Below are 24690 nucleotides of genomic sequence, written 5' to 3'. Positions count from 1 at the left end.
CTAAACACAACAAATGGCTTCGGATACTGTAGGAACACTTTACATTCCAGTTTAATGCAAAATCCGAAAAGAAAGAGCGTTTGCAGTAAAACAGCTTTCTTTCTGCTTAAACTGATAAGTCGGTAACATAGCCAGGGGGGGGGCAAAGAGGGCGCCCCCATTGTGCATACATATATATATATATTGACTACATGTAATACAGTAGGGCACACACATTGTGTAAAATAGTTTGTCACACTAACTTTTTACAAAGACATGGTATAAAACTGTCATTTTGGAGCCTTAATGGTTTAACTCTCCCGAACCCCCAGACCCCTATTTCGCCCCCCCCCCCTTATGACTGTTCTAGATCCACCACTGGATAAGTAAAGTTATAGTAAACTGTAGCACATTCAGTGGTGTGGTGGCCCTGGAAAAATTGATATAAATTTAATGGGTCAAAATAAAACTAAAATAGTTCTACCACATAAAACTGCACAATGGCGAGATAACCGTAATAAAATCTCAGATAATTTTGATGCCATCTAGATGTGATGTCGAAGCCCAAACATTCACTAAACATAATTGAAGACTTATCAATGCTTTGTTGTACATTGATCAGCTGTTTCGCTGCTGTCAGACAACAGCTGATTTCAACACTGTCACAGCCGTGACGTCACTACAGGACATCCTGTCTCTGTACCACTGTCACTGTGTTACACTTGGGCGACTTGCTGCATATTTCATACGAGTTTCACTATTCCAATCTTGTTAAGTACGGTGCTGTACTTAGTTAAAAAGTTAAGTATTTTGTCCTGAATTCAAGGTAATCATTTGTTTATTAATTTTATGTTACTGTCACAGGTTTTCTTGGTCAAAACTAACATTCAATTCTTTGATTATATGATTTATATTATTATAACTCATTGTACAATTTTAACTCCCAACAAATTAAATATCAGGCAGTTAATTAAGGCTATAACGCTATGTAATATAAAATTATAAGCTATGGTTTCTGTCAGTGTATTAGTTTATTCCGGGCGAAAAAAATAATTATTTAACCTGGTAGGCAGAAATTTATATTGGCAGTTAACCCAACCGACCATAACATAGGTCCAACCTTTTACTGGGTTAAGTTTAGATTTGTTCAATTTTGATTTACTCAGTTTACATACCAAAAGTCGCACGTGTTCCTGCCACACAGCTATAAGCCAAAATTAATTATAAAAGACTTAAGTGGTACGATTGGGTTTAGATTTCTAGAAACATATACAGTACACCAACAGTATATTCAAAGAATGTACGCTATAATTTTATTCCAAGTCCAGCTCATTGCAAAGCTAGGTGAAATATATATAGAACAACAATAAAAGTTGATGAATTATTTTAACTCCAGGAGGAGGTGATAGCTTATTAGGCTATGAAATGAATTGGTTAGAATAAATAGACGTTAAATAACATTATGTTTATAATACTGTTTAACGAATGCAAGAACGATGAAACTTACATAAAACCTTAACTAATTCATTATGTAACTTACATAGCTCCCGCCTGTAGTGTGAGTGGACTGCTATGTGCCGTTGCTTTTAATTAAACTGCGGACAAGTAGTAAAATTTTAATTGCTTGCTTTTTCTCAACTTCAACGTATTTAGGGTCGAAGCACTGCTATCAACGGCAATAAAGATAAATGGTATGTCGTGGCTTTCACAGTTTACATTTCGATTTACGCACACTAAAATACCAAAGAAAAAATAATTAACGGCAGTATATCGTCTGCAAATGAATACGGTACTGTACTTCGAAACGGGCTATTAGTGTAAATATACACAAAATAAAACACCTTTAGCCGTTATAAAAACTAAATACCCCCGCTGCAGCAAACCTGCAGACTAAGCGAATTTCCATTTGACTGATTGGATTTACACTGAAATGTCTACTTAAAAATATAACATTTATTCTTGATTTAAATAGAATTAGTTTAACAAGTACTTAGGTTTGCTGCATCAGGGAGGGTAAAACTGTTTTTTTTTTGTAAAATGTGAATAGTTAGTAAGAAATAAAAACATTTTCCAAATTTGATCAAAATATGTTCACAAACAAGCAAACTACAACAGTTTACTTATTCTCCATAAGAATAACATGGGAATTTTAAATTTACAATTTCTTTGAATTTTCTCCGTAACCATTAGGCGCATAGTAACGCTTCAATATACTAAATTATTTGTTTTTTAAGCTCTACAAAATGGTTTGGAAAGAAATTGCTAAATCTTATGTTTTTTGGGACAAAAATTGGAAAAACCTATTTTTACCCCATAAAACCCCCCGTAAACCCCCGTTCCCATGGTCCGATCATGCTGGATCGCGAACTCGTTCGAATAAACGTACTTTTACACGTTTGTACCAAATTTCATCAAAATCGGATCATTTTTGCTCGAGTTATCGTGCTGACGGACACATATATATATATATATAAATATATAAATATATAAATATATATATATATATATATATATATATATATATGAATTTGAACGGATGGTGTTTTTGGCCTCTAGGGACCTCAAATCGAAAAAAAAAATCGGTCCCGCGTCCAGGTCTTACCATGAGTACTACGGTAATAGCTTATTCCCTATATGGGAAATTCGCTAAAACCTCTATGTTACAATGATTTATCAAAATATAGCAAGGAAACGAGCCCGGCTGGTCTAGTTGGTTGAGCGCGAACCTTCTGCGTTGAAGGCCTGGAATCAAACCCCGCAATTCAAAATTATTTGCGACTATGTGAGACAGTGGTTCGAGCATCGTCTTTTAAAATATATGCAAGCGGGTTTTTATTTATGTTTTAACGCCAATGGGATTTTTTTAAATTTTTGTTGTAATGAAAAACTGCCCAACCCCTTGTGCGGATACTATCTAACATTAGATGGTCTATTTAAGTCATTAATTATTCGATGGCCCAATATATGGCATATGGTTCCTAAATCCATATCACTTAGAATTGAACCAGACATTTAAAAAGTATACAACTAGTTAAATCTCATTATTGCTTTAAAAAATATATAGGAATACCGTATGAAGAATTTTAACCTTCAAAAACATACAATTCTATCATGTCATAAAGTTTGTCGAATCCTGAGCCCGTTAAGCCGCATATCAGAGTTATTCAAGATAAAAAAAAAACATAACAAACATAACATTAACACTGTAGCAACGCCATGCTGCCCCCGTACATAAGCCTACTACCCTGCTGCTGAGCTACTAATCTAGTAGCTCAGTCCTTAGGCAATACTGTATGCACCGTAACAAGTGTGAGTCGCAGTTATTCTCTTGTAATGACACTGATGTAAACAAAATGCTGAACTTTATCAGCCGAGCAAAATATGCAAGGAGAAGCAACATACATCACATTATCGGCCAACAAAATAACACCATTTCACACGTAGCAGACCATAGCGGTAGTGTAGAGGTGGTCGTTTCATTAAGGAAGTAGTGTTTACTGTTTCCCACAACTGGTCGAACTACTTGTTACAAATTACACTCACGATATCATAATTACTCGTATCGCTTCCTGCAGTGTAATCGACGAAAGTCAATCATTTACTGTCCATTATTGGTGATTGTTTGCCTTATCGACAGCAAAATTGCACCTCGTTTATGATTTATACGGTGAGTCGAACGATCGCCCATTATGTCGACCAACGGGCGTAAAATATTGCATCAAGTCATGGCTTAGTTTGGATTTTTTACTGTAAATTCATTTCATTATTATTTGTTAAATAACACTCTAAAAAATAGGTGCACAGTTATTTTGTTTACTATGCTTCTTTTTTTAGGTATTGAATGTGACAAATCGTCAGGTTAGAGGAACGCAGCAGGGGTAGTGGTCAAAGAGTAAGCGTTTTAGACTAGGGAGGTCTGGTCCAAGTAAAAACGTTAAAAGGCTAGTAATAATGCCAATGATTGTTCATTACTAACCTAAAAAGCCACCAAAGATATAATTGAAAGTTCCACTGGCGAGAAAATCTTTGGCTATCAACGGCAATAAAGATATAAGGTGTGTTGTGGCTTTCACAGTTTAAACACTTCGATTTACGCACACTAAAATACCAAAGAAAAAATAATTAACGGCAGTATATAGTCTGCTTGAGAATACCCCGAACCGGCTGTTTGAAGTCTCAATATTTAGGTATGTTCAATCTTGAATCCAACAGGCAAAAGAGATTTCACAATTCTGGAGAATCTCCCCACTAACAACCTCAATATACACTTTTTAGGTACAGTACGACGAATAATGCATTTACAGCCACATGAGTGAAAACGTAGATACATGGACGTGTTGACGGTTACATCAACCATTTTGAGCGTATGCAACAAAAAACTCAATTCAAACGTTGCGTCATATAAGGCACGTTAAACGAAGATGCAACTACACAACGACAGGCAGTTAATGCTACATGTAACCTCAAGTAACCAAAACTACTCACGGAAGTGAAAGCGGTGGATGGTTGCCATATCAGAGAAAATCTTCAGATGACAAGACAAAATCCAGGATGACTTTTCCATCGCGCGTTTCAAACACCATTAGGCCGGGGCCACACGTGGCGGATCGTCCGCGCGGCTTATGATCGTACGATCATAAGCCGCGCGACGATGTCCCGGCCACACGGAGCGGATGAACCGCTTCCGGTTGAGGTTTCCCAGCCTACGTACTGAGATTCTAACATGGTTTATACACTCGTTCTCGTTGTAGTCATGGAAGAAACACGTATGTTAGTTTGTGCATTAGAAGCGTGAGGTGAGCTAGAGCCTAAGGCAAACCAAAATCATTGGGTCCATCATTTCATAACCGATAAACCATTTGTGTTCCAAACCTTTTACGAGCACATGCGAAACCATAGTTCGGAGTCTTTTTTGTTACTATCGCATGTAGATAGCATCGTTTGACGAGCTACTTCAATTGCTTTGACCGCATATAACTAAGGAAGATATACTCATGAGAAATGTACAACATGAGAAATCCCACATTATCTTTAACAAGTTCTATTGATTTGTCTGTATCGAACATTTTACACCTATAAACCGAAATGCACAAGCCCAAACTAAAAAAAAAAAACCACTACAAATGCTTGAAAATGAGCTCCAACCGCGCGGACAATCCGTATCGTGTGGCCACTCTCATAAGACTACATGTGTCATCCCCTCCAACGCGGCTTATGATCGCGCGGACAATCCGCGACATGGCGCGGACAATCCGCCCAGGCGGCTTAGGATCGCCCCGTGTGGCCACTCTCATTTGATTCAATGTGTTGTCGCACCACGCGGATCATCCGCGTGGTCCGTCCGCGCGGATGATCCGCGTCGTGTGGCCCCGGCCTTAGCGATTTGTAAGGGTGTGACTGAGTGACGCAGCTGAAGACAAACTCTATCCAAACCAGAGGAGCTAAAAATATCTTGTAGATAGTTTTGCCTTACCTACATTAATATTTAAATAACTATAACACATATTTCTTCGTTGGATGTAATTTCCCGATTATAATTTTCAATTATATACGAAGTTTTCACGTGTCGACAGTGTCGGGCGGGGTTTCCTAATTATACTTGTTTAGTCGCGACCTTCGCAGGTTAGATATAAATAGACGCTCTAAATTGAACATGATTACTAAGTACAATCTATTTCATTGTAAGACTAATATATTACGTCAAACTGATGAACTATGCATATTAAATCTGAAATAACTTCACGGTGGTACGGATCTATTATTTGTAACCGTTACCGGAGTAACCGTTGTAACCGGAGTTAGGGTTATTTGAAATTAGCATAACTTCTACTTCTAACGCACGTCGGTGCTTAGATTTAGTAAGTATTAAATTTCCTATCGTTAAAAATATTTTGAAATTAAATTAACCATCAAATTAATTACCCCTTTCCATTTTCGCATATTCCTCTCACTTAAAAATCCTAATACAATCTGTAGATGTATAGAGCGACAGCTTTTAACAGCCAGATAAGGATGACTGTAGTGAATGAAACGTTTACAAGTTGGACTGATTAAAATCCTCCTTGGCCAACTAACTAATAATCTTTCTCTCACTCCAATCAAAGCTAAAATAGTCTTCGAAGGCATTACGAATCAAAAAGACACTGGTAACTAAATACGGCGGCTCAATCAAACAATCAGTCAACTTTAGTCTGATAAGTGATCAGTCACTGATTGCTAGTTCAAGATCGGCCATCTGCTTCTGTCACTACCGTTTACTGATTGAGGTCTTCGCACAAACCAGAACGTCTATTGCGAAGGGCAGCTCGCCAATTCAGAATCCCTCCAATAAAAACTAGAACATACTTCAGAGACAACAGGAATCAAATGCAACTTATGAACACGGTAGCTCAATAGTTAGCCACTTATTTCTAGTTCAAAATCGCACGGATCAAAATGTCTATGCGGAAGGGCAGTTAAGGTTTATCATTTCCAAAGAACCGACTAGCTGACGAGGGTATTAAGGCTTGTCAATCAAGGCTCTCACCAGATCAGACTGACCATACAAGTAACTGAACGGTCTTGTACTTGGAGGATGTTCAATGGGTCGAAACAACGCGGGGCGGGCCGATCAGATGGACGAAAGTGTAACCCACGTGAAAGTGGCAGTAAAAGTGGTCGAGCTGGTCTGTGACGCTGTGGATGTGCACAGAACTACGGGGACTCCAGGACTACATTCCTGTGTTGCATCGTGTCCTGTTGATCATTCATGACCTCATGCTGGGCCTAGTGGCTATCCTAGCTCGACTAGTTCAGTGGTTACCTGCATGTTTGTAATATCTACCTCACAAGCTAGGTGAAAATGCTGGTTATCTCGTCAAAAGCTATCCCTCTGGACAGCTACCCCAGTAATCAAATATCGTTGTTGTCTTCCACTCTTATAACTCTAGCTGGACTAGCTAGAAGAATTTGGTAGCTATTCGCTATTCTTCTGTTTTAGTAAACTCCTCTGTTTATGAAAATGATTGGTACTTTCCATTTAAACAGATTGATTGACGTGAGGTATGCCATTTGAATGTACTTCAGCCGTTCCTTGGTAGAGAAACAAACTGATGGAGTGACTTCAGGCGGAAGTGTTCACTCCCAATCACATCTGAGAAAGATAAATGATTCTGGTGATTTTAAGTTGCGTCAGTTTGACGGCGAAGCTCACAATGTAATGGTCTGACGTAAATACACTACACACGTCAAAAAGTCGAAGTCTATGGACCTTTATACATCATGAACCAGTTGCCTTTTGAATGTTTAAAGGATTGGTTATACCAAGAAATTTGTGTGAAGAAACATAATATGCCAAGCCAACCTTTGACTTGTTTAGTGTGACATAGGTAAAATAAATAATGTGTTTAAAATATTATAAATCTACGGACTGGATGGCAGTGATTTTGTGATGTCTTTTGAACCTCAATCAAAAGGGGTCAATTCTTGCTGCAGTTGTAAATTGTGAATATTTCACACAAAAATCACTCGTCAACTACTCGAGCTACTACATTTACGAACGAAAAAATTAAATATTTTAAACAACATTACGATTAATTCTTTTTTCACATCAAATCAATGTCTGATTTTACACAAATCACAAAACCACTAAAGATTGCAATATGACAACAATGATGTTACATGTTGTCACAGTTAACCACGTCTGCTTGCACCAAACAGTCGGTTGGTCACGCTTCCCACACTGATCATGACCGCAAACTCCTACACCTTCTTCACCTTCACCTTCACTGCGACCTTCACCCCGCCTTCAGCATCCTTCGCCGCGTCACGCGTCACACTTCACAACGTAGTTAATGTACAAACACACGTTACAGTATATTGCTGCAAACAACACGTTGTTCTACTGATAATGAACAGTGGGTTTACACACTTCATCGAGTGAAGGCTGCTCTATACGATGTGAACCTCTATTGTTTGTGGAGATGGTCTCTTGGTAAATATAGATAATTAGATACGCGGCTGTTTAAGGATGCAGTAACACTTCGACCCAATTACATTTCGGCCAAACTCAGTAACACTTCGTCCCACTTGCTTAAAGTTGTGAATGTGCATGAATGTGTACAGTTGCGAAATGCTAACGGAGTAACATTTCGGCCGGACGAAAAATTGACAAGGGTAAAGAACGCAATTCGCGTGACCTGTATACTTTGCAACTTTGTAACCGGATCTAGCCTAACCTAACGCAGTTTGTGGTGAGTTGTTCCAATTTAAATATAACAACTTTTGTAAGTGTTGCTAGTTTTAAACTATCCTTCCAAATAGTTAGTGAAGTCAAATATATCTTTTTGGGACGAAGTGTGACCAAGTAGAGAGTTAGACCGCAGGCCACATCTGAGGATTTCGGGCCGAAATGTTACGACACGAGTTTAAGCTGCAGGCCAAATTACAGTATCAACACAATAAACATGTAGGTCAATTCAGGATTTTTTCCCTTTATTTCCCTCTATTAAAACACACTATGATATTGAATGAACATAATAGTGTTCTCATTTCAAGAACCCGGGCCCAGAGGCGCAGGAGGTTTTAGGTTTGCCGGGGGCTCAAGGAAGAGAAAAATTCCCCCACAATGTAGTTGCAGAGAGGTGTAATTATCTTACGGACACATAGCGCACCGCATGTAAATCGCGGGCCTGCCTATTCCATTACATATCCGCTATGTACCCTGAATAGCGTATATACTATTGAAAACAAATCGATATGGCATAGTTCCTGTAATAAGGCTAAAATGCGAAAGCATGAGTTATAAGTCTAAGATATAACAGTTAATCGTATTAAACTCAGTTCACCGGTAAAAAAGCTATAACTGTTGAACACAAAATGTTAGTTTAAAATTGCGTGGATATAATAGTCTTTTTACCCCTTCGATGACCAAAGGTTGGGAATTTATGACTTTCTCATCGGAAGTTCCGTGTTGACAAAGCCTGCATTACCATTACTATTACTACCATAAGATTGGCGGGTCGGACAGTGACTTGGCTGATTATAGTGATCACAGGTAGGAAGAGGCGCACTACCACTGTCTGTTTATTGGCGCATGTCTTTAGCATCAAATTTACTTCACGGTGATATTTCATTTTCGGTGCTGGAGTAAAATTTCAATTATAGAAGGTTTCTCTGTAGGAATCACTTTTGATTCATATTATTGTGAGTGACATCTTTGCATGAGATGAGCTACGTAGTGTGATATTGGGAAGCATGAGATTAATTTGGTTGAGAGGTAAGGAAAAATTATTGCAGCTTCTCCCCATATAATGCTACAGTAAAAAAAATATACAGGGTGAGTTTTAATTGTCCCCCCCCAACTTTTGTCTACATTTTTTCAAATATCAATCCCAGACCACTTCCAAACATTGTTGGGTATGAAGTACTTCATTTTGACAAGGTGGTCATTTCCGGCCGCCATCTTGGATCCGCCATATTGGATGCAAAATATTTTTTTCAAATGTAAAGGTGGGGTTGTGACCCATTATTTCGAGTTAGATTTTTACCCTGATTACAATGCCGCAAACCGTTTTTAAAACTCTTGATTCATTCTAAAGTTATGAGGCCTTTTTAAAACTTTATTTTTAGCCCATTTTAACATTGTGCTTGTACAAACTAAGACCACAATCTCAAAATAGTGGTAGATAAAGATAAGTATACACTACCAGTCATTGCCAACCTATTTCCACTTGGTTATGAATTATGTATTTTTTTCGGCCGCCATCTAGGATCCGCCGTTTTGAAATGTGATCAATTATTTTAAATATAAAAGGGGTGTTGTGACCCATCATTTCGGATTACTTTTTTAAGCTGAACTCAATTCCATGGTGCATTTTTTATTTTCATATTTTGATTTTGAAATATTAACATTTTAAAAAAAAATATTGCAATGTTTAATAAATAAAACTTGGTAAAAAAAATGGATTGCGGCATTGAGTTAAGCTTAAAAAAGTAGTTCAAAATGATGGGTCACAACACACCCTTCATATTTAAAATGATTTATCCCATTTCAAAATGGCGGATCCAAGATGGCGGCCGAAAAAAATACATCAGTCCTAAATAAGTGAAAATAGGTTTACAATAACTGGTAGTGTATACTTATCTTTATCTAGCACTATTTTGAGATTATGGTCCTAGTTTGTAAATGCACAATGTTAAAATGGGCTAAAAATAAAGTTTTAAAAAGGCCTCATAACTTTAGAATAAATCAAGATTTTTAAAAACGGTTTGCGGCATTGTAATCAGGGTAAACATATAGTTCGAAATAATGGGTCACAACCCCACCTTTACTTTTGAAAAAAATATTTTGCATCCAATATGGCGGATCCAAGATGGCGGCCGGAAATGACCACCTTGTCAAAATGAAGTACTTACTACCCAACAATGTTTGGAAGTGGTCTGGGATTGATATTTGAAAAAATGTAGAAAAAAGTTGGGGGGGGGCAATTAAAACTCACCCTGTATATCCCAGAACACTTTTTATGAATTTTGTTTCGTAATCTTGTGAATCAATTATATTTCCTGTAGGCCTATTAAGTTTCCAGTTATATTTGGCAATTATGGGGATGACTTCAAAGTGCACATTGTTGTCGAAGTGCGTGAAAACCTAATTTCTGTAATCTGGTGTTTCTACCACTAATTACAGAAACAACCAAAATGTTTTAACACATAATATGTAGAGAAAATTAAATTACCCTGTGAAATAAATAGTTTTCAATAGTTAAGTTTGGTTTGCAAATCGGTGTGGCCAATTTTACTACAAACCATTGAGAAGTCTTACAAAAGTAAACCTATTCAAAGGGCAGCGACCCAATTTTCCGGTGCTTAAAATTACGTAAAATGATCATTTTGACGTAAAATCTTAGGGTAGAGAGATATTTGGAAACGGAAGCGCTAAATTTTACACAGACAGTTATGAAGAAAGACAAGACATATTGTCAGAATAAACATTGTCAGCGTTAATGGCTGGGGGAGCTGCAACAAGTAGAGTCGTCATAACGGATACTGGAGGAGGGTGATGATGTATCTGAGAAGAACCACATTAGATATAACACTCCTAGCATCCTTAGTGGGGTTTGACTTGGTTAAACACCAGTTTAATCAAGTAAAATCCCCACTTTTTTCCTAGGACGCTAGGCACGAGCCAGGAATTGTTTTTCACATTACTTCAGGCTAGACCTAGGGGTTGCGGCATTTTAGATAAAATACATTGGTAACTTGGCGGGATTCGAACCCACTACACCAGCTCGCTCCCCAAAAATAAATTTCCCACTTAACTAATACTTTCAATACATTATATGTAAATTAGTAGAATGGATACAGCTATACTTTCCATTTCCGTGTTTGAGTTGTAGTCCGTTTAAAAACATAAAATAGTTGAATTCAGCCTGATGTAAATTGTTGATTTCTGTCGAACACGCAAACTTTTTGACCAGTTCTCACTGAAAGTAATAGTTATATCAATTAATCAATTATTTAAGATGGGGACGCCACTATGTGCGTATTTTAACCCAAATATGAGTGAAGGATGAGTGTAGGATAAACTATAACAAATTTTATGTCGCACTATCCCAGGAACAAAAACTAAAGAAGGGACAGAATTTTAGCATGAATCTAATGCCTACTGTAAAGGGTCAATATTCAATGGGAAAAGTAGGGGGTAAAGTTGTTAAAACACCGTATCCTGAAACTTGTGTATCTTTGACAAAACTCGTTTGAGTCACAGCTCACAAAAGTTTTGATTATTCGTCATGACAGCATTGACCGTATCCAATATTATTTGTTCTTTTCGAAGTACCCATGAACTATAATAAAACCACTTTAACTTTGAAATGATTAATTTATGAAAAATTAAGTTACTTAACACAAAAGGTATGAAAGTGTCATCAAGGACGACTAAAGTAATTCATAGCTTCCTGAATCGATTGATGGAGTTTCCAAAAAATATGAATTAGAAAAGAAAACATAAAAACACCAACAGATGACAGCAGCACGTTGCAGCATTCTTTGTGATCAGCGTTTGTAAACAGTGAAAACATCGACTACAAAACCTGTGCACGTCTGTGAAATTCCTCAGCAATTCTAGCACACAGAAATTGCAGTATTCATTTCTATACAAACGAGAATAGATCTGTCAGGTTATACTCGGTGTTTTCTAGTTAAATTTCAACCTCAAATTACAGTGATTCGTCACAGATAATCTCGGTATAATACATTCGCGTGGTCGCAGCTTTCTTTCCAAACATGACCCATTATACTTTCTCGACCGTTTTACCATTGTGTACAGATTCTGGTCGTTAAGGATTTGGGGATAGTAGGATTATGTCAAATTTACTTTCCTGTACGGTTTGAACAACCGTGTTTCCTTTTATGTACAAGATAGTGTGTTTGTTTGAAAAGTAAAAAATTTAACTTAAAACTTGGTAATCATTACGAACAGCAAACTTATTCAAGAGCTTTTCGTTTTCGATGAATCACGATGATATTCAAACTTTCTATAAGATAAAAATTGTTTAGATACTTCCAGACAAACACCTATCCACATCCATTCATTCTAGTAAACTTTTAACTATTGATACTCAACTTCAGATTTAACTACACTCAGATGCTACTTATTTTAGCATTCTCAGCCAAAACTAAAACCCTAAATAAAAATGATTCATAAAATTACAGTACTTGTAAATTACTTCACAAAATGTATAACAAATTATGTTTTGGAGACAGACTACCTAAGCCCATATTTTGGTAGTTTAATTTGGAAACTGTAACTGTGTATGTATTTCAAAATTTACTTATGTGAACAAATAAGTCTTCTAGTTATCGTCAATTAGTTTTTCGTTATTAAGTGTTAGTCTGATATAACACAGATGCAACATCAATGGAAACGAGCGAAGGTCCTAAATCTTAAAAGCGTTAGGTCTACGGATTTAATTCAAATCACCGATAATATTAACATTATAACACATCGAGAATTCCGATGGCCACCTTTTTACCAAAATAGGCGCAACAAGATGGATATTTTAACTATTGAATAACTTTTAGAGAAGGCGTCGTGAGTTTCCCCCAAAAAAATATGTTTCCCAAGATTCCTTCTATACATTTTTGTTTCCAACACACATAGATCAACAGATAAATTTACCAACCACAGGGGTTTTTTAGCACATAGCACATTTTGAAGAATTAGACCCCGGGGTTCACGATGATTCGTTCTTACTACTTACCACTTACCCCTACTCGCAACCCAGAGATACTCAAACTACCAACCACAAATAGACAAATTACTCTTCTATCTATGATTTCAACGATTTCAACACAGACCTCTAACCGTGGGGTCCTCAAAGACGCCCATCCTCTGCAGTATGGTGGAGGACGGTGACGACGGCGCCGGACCTCCACGGTGCTGGTGCTGGTACGGGTACATTGTAGTGTAACGGGATACCGCTGGTATCAGTATCACTACCAGTATACAGCACAGTGTGAAGCCCTACACCGCACACTACCACACTGCTACTGTACAGCACCACACCACACCACACCACCACAGGTCTCTCATCCAATTTGTCTAACTGCTATTTGTTGCTGTACGGTTTCCATTTCACCCCGATCCGCTCACAGCTGACGTCGACTTCATTCCTTTCAATCGATAAATTTTACAAATAACATATTTTTTGTAGACGCTTTTGGTTTTAAATAAATGTATCAAAACCACAAATGTTTTTCAGCGAAATTTGTCCAAATTCCCAAATATGTTGTAGATAAACTGTGAAATTGACCCTTCTCCCTTGCACTAAAGTCTCCGACGCTATAATAACCGCTCCTAACACACCCTTCTGTATGGGTTTCTGTTGTTTGGCTTACTTTATCTGTTCTGAGCTATCGGTGTTTACCCCTCCTTTTACCTCTTACCTCTTGTCAAAATTTCAGATAAGAAACTACTGTACAAGTTCTGACCAGGAAACACTTAAAGTTCTTCATTTTTCCTCTTTTTTAACTAGGGAGGTTCCTTAAAATTTTAAGATACTTTAAAAGTGACCTTGACCTCCCATAACTACTGTATTTGTTTGCCTATAATAAGTGCTTGGATTTAAATGGGATTAAGATTTTCAATTTCTAACACAGAAATTGAAAACAAAAATGATTGTTACTACAGCATTTTTCTCTTAAACAATTTCTTTGCAAAGCAAAGGAACGTAGACTCCTTGGGCAAATCCTTGTGTTTTTGATGAATCTAGGTTACTCATAGGCAGGATACCTCTATATAAAACTCGTTTATTTATTTTGGAATAATATTAAGTTTATACAATACAATCTGAAACAACTAGCATCGAGGTATAAAATATTCAATCTCACTTGGAAAGATGCATTATCATTCACAATAGATCAACCGAGTCCATTTAAATGATTTCACATTATTTCACTAGATCAAACTCGTTAAAGAGAACCTTAAGACCCCGGAAGTGAAAAAGCGTCGTTCAGTGAGGGCAGCAATAATTGACTTGGGAGGGAAGAGGAAGGGTTTTGTGGGATTTATAACATGTTAACAAATAGTAATTGGCGTTCACACGACCATTAGAGCGAGCGGATGAGTGGCAAAACTGACGCTTCCACGGACGAGATCACGTAACTACTGCATGTATTATTCAACAGGTTGATGCAGTCGACCATAAAAGGCTCAAGAAAACACTTAATTTACATCAAAAGTTTCAATACATTATAGTACGGACAAAACTCCACATTGAGACCAAGTTGTAAAGAAATCGTGTTCAATAAGTGTTGTTGTTTCAAGGGTGGTGTCGGCTAACCCACCAACTCATCTAAAGAAATTTGTAAAATACTAGCAGAGCACCCGTCCTTCGTAAGGTGTTGGCATATAAGTATGTAATGCTTATTGCAGTTATAATCAAGCATTACGTTTGCAATGGGGGTGGACAGATTTTCATAAAATTTGCTTCTTTAAATTTACGGTATGCTATAGTATAGCACATCTACTATAGCCGTAATGTTCTACCACTTCACCTAAACAACAGAAAATTTTTTTTTTTTTTTAAATTTGCAAAAATATCACAAATTATTCTTATTATTATTATTGTTTAGCATTGCGCGAGTCATAAATGTGTCGCTCTACATTCTGTAGCAGTATGTATATAGTGGTGCATGTGTGACAGATTGCTATAGTTGGTAGTGGACCGTTACCTACACTCTTGGTAGTCCCGTCGTCACGACATTGTCCTGTTACTGTACCAGGTCTACAATCTACTGATTACTTCTACCATAGATAAAAGGAGTATAGACACTACTGTCTACTTCTTTTAATCTATGCTTCTACTTATAAACTTTACTCTTGCAACAACGCCAACTCTATTGATTTTACAATATTTTTGACTTGTGTGTCTACTGTACTCCATTGGCATTTTTAAACGGTTTTTGTATCGGACCGGTCTGAATCATGATCATAATAAAATCATAAATACATATACTCAACCTCCTGTTGACAATTTATAATTCGGTACAGAATCTATCCTTCTATAGATTTGAAGATCAGCACTAAAACCAATCGACAACCCAGACTGCTGAAGTTAGGGTACTGTACATATTTCCATTTTTTTTTTCAGGTAAGGATTCGTTTAACAGGGTATTTCTAAAATGTAATAAATAAAAAATAATGTATATCACAATAAAGTTGATTACATCTTTGTGTCACAAAGAGCTAATCGAAAACATACGAATCGAAAGAGAATCAATAATTTATAGTATTGAGGACGATTTGGGGAAAACGTGTTTTATGAATTACAATAAAACAAATTTGGAGAAATTTTATCAATAGGATTTGATGTGTGTGACCTTTTCTGCACTTCATGTTACTGAGTTTGGCAGTTGACTTTCTAATTTCTAACTTGCCATAACTGAAGAGCTGAACGAATTTTTGACAGAGAACTCAAATAACCAGTGAAAGGATTTATTAAGCCATACAGTTACTTTTACCAAATAAATGTCAACGAACGGTGTTGGTGTTATGCCTTAAGATAGGTTAATGATTTAAATTAGAGATCCTTTCAGTAAAAACTACGCATTTAAAACAAAATGTCAAATTTTATGTATAGTTAGCAATTTTTTAACACATATTTGACAACTATACTAATAATATCACAAAAAAAACCTTTTCAGATAAATGAATTTCCACCGTAAACTGTCCAACCTATTTCACCAAGTATTTCATCTAGTGTATTTTGTTCAACTACGAAAATGTTGGATATTGGAGTTTGTTTCAATAAATTTAACCGATGAATTTAAAGAATCTAGAATTTATTTTTAAAATCTGTGCATAACAAAATTACGTGTTTAAACAAATTTCCATAAGTAACACGGTGTTTTTCTTTAGTTATACCATAACAATAATTTTTTCAGGATGTTTTATAGAAGACTTTACGAAATAAAAGTGTTAAATCGCCGTCATATTGGACGTTGCCACGGTAACCTCGGTAACCTCACTAAACATATCATTTCCAGCAGCCATCTCATAACTCTCGTCACTTTCCAACATTTGATTCGATTTTAAGGATCGGTAAAGCCTAAAATTGTTTCTTTTGGCAATCGAAATTCGATATTTTAAGAAAATCCTAACTTTTACCGAATGGAAGTGAAAATCTTCATCATGCAACACCACTAAATAAAATGATCTCAAACCATGCACAGAAATGATATAGGTACATATTTAGATTAGCCGACTAAATGCCAATTCTAGTATATATATTCCAGGGGTCCAGGGGGTATACGAGACTCCAGGGGTCTTTTAAGTTTTTTTTATTTACTTTATTTATCATCACTATGGATCATGAGGGATGAAGTTGATTGTAGGATGATTAGTATCGTTATCACGAGTAAAGCTACCGGATGATACTTATCAAACCCAGGTTATCCATATCTAGGCCACTGCCACACCCGTTATCACTACCACACTACCAAACTGCCACATTGATGGATCATCAGTCACACGGGATCGTCTGTCCACGAGATATACGGTACCAACGCCACGGAGAATTAGCTGACCGACTTGCTAGATAATTGTTGTTATTTGTTACCACGGACGAATGAGTGCAGCGCGTTGATGCCATACTTACGTGACATCCACTTTGAATACTGCAAGTAGGCTTGCCATGTAAAATCTGAAGCTTGTCTATGTGATGTTTGACGGTGGTGTTGACTAAATGTTAATTATTTTTTAGTATTTTTTTTTATTGAAGGGACTGGCAATTGTAAATATACGAGTATGTTTGCTTGAAATACTGTTAAAATTAACTATAAAAACAAATACAATAATAAACAACGTTCTCTGTAAAAACGGTCGAGCTAACCTTAGAATTCTCTTAAGCTGATCCGTGGAGGTGATAAACCTAAAAAGGCGTATGTAACGGTTTTACCCAACAAAAAATAATATTAAGTGCTTAAAACATGAGAACATAAAATTAGAAATAATTCATTCCGGTAAGTTTTTTCCTTAGAAATAAGTCGTTTAAAGCTGTTAAAAAAACAAATGTTACCAGAAATTATACAATTTACTGGATTATGACGTTTAATTATCCATGTGTAATCGTGTAGTACGTATGTATATATTGTCTAATGACATAGACGTATTGTAAATAAATTTAACACTTTCTTTTAGTAATGGAAAAACACACAGATGTAAATTTAATGTTTTAAATTATGCATTTTTTTCAGATAGAGCCCATTAAGTGTAATTTAGCATAACAGGTTTATATTACCTGCTCAATTTGCGAACTATTTTTACAAGATATGTTGCAAATTTAAAACATCAAAAAGTAGCCTATATAGTTTTAAACCCAGTACATTACTGTAGTATGGGTAGCTAAAAATGCAAAACTGGTCAAATGTGTTTTCAATTATAGATCGGTTAACGGTTAGCCATACACTTTTTAACGGTTTAACACTTAGACTAATAGTACTGTATAGCCTACCGGGATCTGATCTTTGTTAATGATTAGATTTTAAAACTTTCTTTCACAATACGTTTTACGATATAGTGCAGGCTCATTTGTAATAAAATAAAGATTCGTGTTTTTTTTTTTTTTTTTTTTTTTTTGTTAAAGGCAAAAACTTAATATATTTTGAAAGAATATATAGTAATCTCCAAAAAAATTAGGGTGTCATTTTTTCCAATCCAAGATGGCGTCCAAAATGGCCGCTGTTAGGTACCATTTTTAGGTTTTTCCTAAATATCTCGAAAACTATCAACTTTTTGTATACTATACTAAATTAGGAAATTAAAGAAGATTAAATTTCCTACAAGAAAAGTATATGGTGTAACTATTTCCGTTCAACCATTTACGAGATATAATAAATAACTTATTCAAATACTCCTTCCATAAGGAATACATGTAAATTTGTATGTATAATAAATGCTAAACGTGACAAAACCTATCCACCTAAGGTCAATATAATCAATATTCTTGAAATATTGAAAAATTTTCCAGCAATTTGACACTTTAATAATAAAAATTGGTCAAAAATTAAGGCGAGGGTGAGCACACGAAAAAGTTGTAATTATTTAAGAAACTATTGCAAATAATGCGGTTTTTGTGAGGCCGCCAACGCCTCAATTTTGGACTAATCTTTATGATTAAGGTGTTCAATTGCTGGAAATTTGGTCAAGATTTAAAAATTATCAAATAAAAACCAAAATTAAAAAAAAAATAAATGAAATTACGTATGGACCTGTGTAGGCTCATTTGTAATGAAATAAAAATTCGTTGATTTATTTAGTTGAAAGCAAAAGATTATTCTAGTAAAATATGATGTAAGCATAAGGAAAAAATTAGGGCGTGATTTTTTCGAATACCAGATGGCGTCCAAAATGGCCGCCGTTTAGCAATAATTTAATTTCTTCTGTAGCACACATGTAATTTAAATTATACTGGAATTGGAAATAAATGTACAAACATGAACGATTGTTAAATTACTATATTAGCCAATTAGTATAAATGATACAGTGTAATCTTTAAAATATAGTTTAACTATTTAAATCACGTTATTACTTAGTGTTCAGTGATGTATGACTGCTAAAATACAAATAAACACTGTGTATTATGAGTAGTAATGGACATCAAATGTCTTCGCCCTATTCTTTTATTCCTGGATGAGTTGTTTTTTTGTTGCAAGTAAAAGCCCAACAACCACAGATTTCAGTACATGGGAGATTGTTTGTGCAACAAAAAATCACAAAAAATCGAAAAAATCACGCTCTAATTTTTTCCTTATGCTTACATCATATTTTACTAGAATAATCTTTTGCTTTCAACTAAATAGATCCATGAATTTTTATTTCATTACACATGAGCCTACACAGGTCCATACGTAGTTTCATTAATTTTTTTTAATTTTGGTGTCAAATTGCTGGAAAATTTGTCAATATTTCAAGAATATCGATTATATTGACCTTAGGTGGGTAGGTTTTGTCACGTTTGGCATTTATTATACATACAAATTTACATGTATTCCTTTTGGAAGGAGTATTTGAATAAGTTATTTATTATATCTCGTAAATGGTTGAACGGAAATAGTTACACCTTATACTTTTCTTGTAGGAAATTTAATCTTCTTTAATTTCCTAATTTAGTATAGTATACAAAAAGTTGATAGTTGTCGAGATATTTAGGAAAAACCTAAAAATGGTACCTAACAACGGCCATTTTGGACGCCATCTTGGATTGGAAAAAATTACACCCTAATTTTTTTTGGAGATTACTATATCTTCTTTCAAAATATTTTAAGTTTTTGCCTTTAACAACAAAAAAACACGAAATTACATATTGGCCTACACTAATACTTCTTCCAATGTTCGACACAATCCACAACATCCATGTTCATCACTACTTAACAATACAAACAAAATCGTGGGAAGGAGAATCAACAGGTAACAGGATAATACTGTGGAACAGTACATTTGATTAACGCAAACATAATAATTCTGGCTCCAAAACATGTCTTTGATTGAATCGCATACGTCACAACACAACTTTGATCATCCAAAGACAAAGTCCACCAGACATTACCACGTTCATTTCACTAGAAAGAGTTTGTCGTCCTGAATATTTCTCAGCTGTTTTAATTACTCTCTAACACAATCAGCTGACCACGAGAAACCCGCGCAAATGTGAGAAAAGCTGATTCGCGACGGAGGGAAAACGAACCTGACATAATTACATATTTGGCAGTCCGGGCCAACGAGAAAGACTAAAGACACGGCTTTCGTTTTCTGAAAAGAATTTCTTTACTTTTTTGCACGTTTAGAAAATCGATTGACAAAAGCTAACTTAATTGCCTTGGAAAAGTTGAAATTTTTGCCACAGCAAGGCATGGTTGTCAATGGGACAATGGTAGACACAAATAATCACAACAGAGATAATATTTGTATTTGGCGGAATTCAACTAATACCATCTAATACGTTCTTTAAACTAATCTCCCAACTCTTTGCCGGCAAATTATTAGAAATTTGTTTATTCCGCCATCAAACATGATTGAATATGCAAATTAATAACCCCATTCGCAGCCTGTATTGAAACTATGGTTATTTTTTTAGAACGACTGATATTTTATTTACGTCGGTCAGTTTTGTCAAATGATGAGACGAAACGTTCGCTGCCTAATGAATCACTGACTGAAACTGTCATTGATAACAACTCCGCGATAAAGTTGTCCGGCGCGACGGTGACTCACAAAGGGTCCAACAAAAACACATTCCCAGGACGGCCAAAGACAATGGCCATAAAAATGTCTTCGGGCAGACCTATCTCGTCTATTTCTTTGTTTGGACGTAGACATAGAGTGGCGCCACAAAACTAGGGCTAGGTAGTTGGACAAAGGAATTCCAATCGAATTTAGTTTTTAGTAAACTATGATTAAAACGAAGAGGGACAGTAAAACCGTAGACAAAACTTACGAAAAAGCCAAAATCCAATAGAGGTAATAAAACTTTGAACAAACTGCAAAAACGTCCCGACCTCGTTCATCTACTGATTCGAATCGTCTAATTATTCTTCGATTGATTAAGCTATAGTATTGATTCATTAGGATAAGTTTCTGCAAGGAGTATTGATTCATTAAATTGTCTGTCAGGAATATTGATTCATTAGGATGATAATTGTAAGCAAGAAGTATTGATTCATTAGGATGATAATTGTCTGCAAGGAGTATTGATTCATTAAGATGACAATTAACGACAAGGAGGATTGATTCATTAGGATGATAATCGTCTGCAAGGAGTATTGATCCATTAGGATGATAATTGTCTGCAAGAAGTATTGAATCATTGAATCATTAGGATGATAATTGTCTGCTAGGAGGATTGATCCATTAGGCTGATAATTGTCTGCAGGGGGGTTGATTCATTAGGATGATAATTGTCTGCAAGAAGTATTGATTCATTAGGATGAGAATTGTCTGCCATGAGGATTGATTCATCAGGATGATAATTGTATACAAGAAGTATTGATTCATTAGGATGACAATGGTCTGCAAGGAGGATTGATTCATTAGGATGATAATTGTCTGCAAGAAGTATTGATTCATTAGGATGAGAATTGTCTGCCATGAGGATTGATTCATCAGGATGATAATTGTATACAAGAAGTATTGATTCATTAGGATGACAATTGTCTGCAAGGAGTATTGATTCATTAGGATGGCAATTGTCTGCAAGGAGGATTGATTCATTAGGATGATAATCGTCTGCAAGAAGTATTGATTCATTAGGATGATAATTTTCTGCAAGAAGTATTGAATCATTAGGATGATAATTGTCTGCAAGGAGGATTGATTCGTTAGGATGACAATTGTCTGCAAGGAGGATTGATTCGTTAGGATGATAATTGTCTGCTAGGAGGATTGATCCATTAGGATGATAATTGTATGCAAGAAGTATTAAATCATTAGGATGATAATTGTCTGCTATGAGGATTGATCGATTTTATAAAAATCTGAAAGTATTGATCTATTAGAATTATAATTTTCTGCAAGGAGTATTCATTTAATTTTTTCTCTATGCGTAACGTGACAAAACCTGCACGATAATTGCAATTCATAACCTAAAAGACCAATTGAACATAAGAGGTTTAAGAGTATATAGAACTACTAGCCGCGGTTCTGATTATCGTGGGAGGTCCAGCTGGAGCTGACCAGCTGGAGTGGTCGAAACCACGTTCTCAGACCACGAACTCTGACGAAACCCAGCAATTGCTGACCTCCGGAAGTGATCAAGACGCCTGATCATTGGTCTAATGACAGAGTCTGGTGTAAGGTTGGATTTCTCTCAACCGAGAGTGGTCAGAGTCATAATGACCTCAGTGTTTACTGTTTACAAGGCTGTGTTAACAGCTCATCAATATAGTGTATTTGGCTCTGTTTGTTTTGGACTGGGATATCTTTGTTTAATGGAGGCTAGTTGGTCTTGGTCTTAGATGATTCGACGACTGTACCCAATGCTTTGTTGGAGTTTCTCATAAACGTCTGAGCAATTGAATGGCTTATCTGTTATTTGACAAATTATAACAATTTGGGATTTTGTTTAGGTTACGGAAGGGTTTAAGATAACTTAACTACATAATCCATAAACAAATGATTAAAATATATAGTAAACTAGATTGTAAATCAGTAAAACTGTTCTAGCCTAGGTTGCTAGGACTACTAAAATATATAGTCCAAAATTGCTAATTTAAGAGCTCGATCAAAAATGTAGGATTACAAAAATGTTATTTAACAAATTTGACTGAAATAGATTTAATAATAATGCTCACGTTATCAAGTAAACCGACTTGCGAAAAACACCTTTTCAGATGAGCGAGCGCACATCTCTTTCTGGCGTTTCTCTTCCTCTTCCGAGTCCAGCAAACAAAATAAAAACAAATCATATTCATCTGAACTATTGCTCATATTGACACGCTGCACTATCAGTGCCTGTGTCGATCAACAACTGACTGAGTATGGTTTTTTAGTAGGTCTCGGTAGTAAAACCATAGACAAAAAGAATTTGTAAAACGTACTTGGTAACGGCGCCCCGCGTCGCGCTATAGTGTGCGATCTACTACAGTACTCCTTCAGAGGTGCCACGGCTGTTTGAACGCACTGTAAGGTTTTGGAAGAGTTTTACATAAATTTGTAACGAACTTGATAACATTCTTCCTGAATGACCGTGTCTCTACACATCGTAATACCTTGTACAGTATCATTGAATTAGTAGACAAGACCTTCTCAACCCATTGTAAAATATGAAGCCTATTTTGATTTGGGCTTCATGTTGGTGACATTTTGACCACTATTTAACTACTTTACACGTTTCCCCTTATTTTAGGGTATATTATGAGGATTTGAGTTTACTCTTTGGTTAAAATGACACATGACTAGTCATTTTAATTGTTTGTAAATGAACGTTGCATTTTTAAATGTGTTTGGCAATGTGGAAGTTGTTATATTTTCTATCAGACTGTACAAGTTTTGTCTACTCTAGTAAGTTTAAGTATTTAGATTTTCCAACTCCACAAGTATAATCTCATACTGTTCAATATTCTGACGGGATGACGTAGTGTCGCGTGTGCCACACGGAGCGTGGACGACGGCAGAACAATAGCAAAGGAAGTATCTCATATCGGTCAGCACTTCCTGTGTATACTGCAACTGTGGCTGTGCTATGACACTATGACACTATGGCAGTATGGCACGTGCTGTGATAAGGCACAACACAACAACTCTAGCAAACTAAAGGTGAAAATGTGCTTGTACATAGATTAAAGTGAAACTGCTGACAACACATAAGTGGCTTTTACACGGCCAGGCACGGACTGTAACACAAGTTTATGGAAGGATCAAGAAAGGTTACAGCTTATCATCGACCATATAGGTACTAGATAACGATATTAGTCAGGCAAAGAGTCACATGCTGAAAAGATTACAATAAACTCGGCCAACTTTTATCCTAGGACTAAATTAGTCATTGCTGTTTTTAAATAAGCAGAAACTTGTCTAATACGAAAAACTCAGCTTCTGTAGTAACCTACTTCGAAAATATGTGGCATTAGTGTTCGCGGGAGGTCATTGAGAGGAGACAAAAGTTGACAGATTTGTACCTGCCGCTTAGTTTAAAGATCATTTAGAGTTCTTACATTTCGGTATTTACCCCTATTAAGGGCCGGGTAAGAACTCCTGAAATAAAGTGCTTGTGTACAAAAAATCAGTGGCGATGCTGAAAATTGCATCCTACAATTACGATCTTGTCATTGATTACGAAACAGGTGTCATGATAATTGGAGAAAGGTGTGATTTAAATTTATGTAAGCGAATTTCAGAACATACTGATTTAAAATAACTACTTTAAATTCTTTCCACACAAATATGGAATTTTAAAGGAAATTAAAATCTTTGCATTACAGTGACAAAACATTAAAAACTTAAATGTCAATTACATAAAAAATATTCTTTTCTGAGTTGCGTTTGAAGCATTACAAAATAACACGTATAATGTATGTATGTATTAAAGCATTGAGACGGTGTAGGTTTCATAATATAGTTTTACCCAAGTTATGTTACAAGGAAGTTACGTAACGAGCTACTGACATGCCACAGTGTGTACTGCGTGGGAAACGTACATGTCTCTGTATGGTGTAACACGTAGAAGTAATGTACTT

The 24690-nt window shown here is 35.9% G+C and overlaps 1 protein-coding gene across 1 annotated transcript in view; it reads right to left on the bottom strand.

The window, feature by feature from the left end:
- Window positions 1-24690, bottom strand: part of LOC128995277 (uncharacterized) — an 81132-nt gene that overhangs the window by 12478 nt on the left and 43964 nt on the right. The window lies entirely within an intron of this gene.

Source organism: Macrosteles quadrilineatus, unplaced genomic scaffold (assembly GCF_028750875.1).
Source record: "Macrosteles quadrilineatus isolate MER2022 unplaced genomic scaffold, UCM_ALF_1.0 Scaffold_5__1_contigs__length_97177068, whole genome shotgun sequence".
Lineage (NCBI taxonomy): Eukaryota > Metazoa > Arthropoda > Insecta > Hemiptera > Cicadellidae > Macrosteles > Macrosteles quadrilineatus.
This window is presented reverse-complemented; position numbering and strand designations above follow the sequence as displayed.